Here is an 828-nt window from a genome sequence, read left to right as displayed (position 1 = left end):
CTTCATCCTGCTTCCCCCAACAGTAACATCTTACATTACTATAGTACAATATAAAATACAGGAAATTGACAATTATAGAACATGCAAATATTGTATATCCGCAAGTATTATAAATATTATATTTCACCAATTTCACATGAGCTCGTGTGTGTGTTCCTCTGTGTGCATGTAGTTTGAAGCAATTTTATTGTATGTATTGATTTGTGTAACCATCACTGCAATCAAAATACATAACTGTTCCCTTACTACAATCTCCTTTATGCTACCCCTGTAGAGCCACCCCCATCCTCTTCCTACGTTCCTAGAGGAGTGTAAACTAAATGCCTAGAGAGCTTGTGATGAAGAGGGCTTGGAGTATATGTTTACGGTTTCCTTCTATGAGGCTGTGGTGAGCTCAGGTAAAGGATACCCCGGAGGCTAATAGGACTGATGTGTTGAGTAGTGGGACTTCAATAGGGTTGAAGAGGTTGATGCCTGCTGGTGGTCAGCATCTTCCTAGTTCGGGAGTTGGGGCTAGGCTTGAGTGGTAAAAGGCTCAGAAGAATCTGGTGAAGAAGATTTCAGATTCAATAAACAGGACTATTTTGTACTGCAGGCCCATTTGAACAATGGTCGTATGGTGGCCTTGAAAGTTGCTTTCTTCTACCATGTCTCGTCATCATTGATATATGGTTAACAGGTTGGTTAGTAGGCCTAGGACTAGTAGAGTGTTAGAGTTAAAGTGGAATCATATTGCTAGACCAGATGTTATGAGTAGGGCAGACAGGGCTCCTGTGAGTGGTCAGAGACTAGGGTTTACTATGTGGTAGGCATGGGCTTGGTGAGTCA

Source organism: Cynocephalus volans, chromosome 1 (assembly GCF_027409185.1).
Source record: "Cynocephalus volans isolate mCynVol1 chromosome 1, mCynVol1.pri, whole genome shotgun sequence".
Classification (NCBI taxonomy): domain Eukaryota; kingdom Metazoa; phylum Chordata; class Mammalia; order Dermoptera; family Cynocephalidae; genus Cynocephalus; species Cynocephalus volans.
This window is presented reverse-complemented; position numbering follows the sequence as displayed.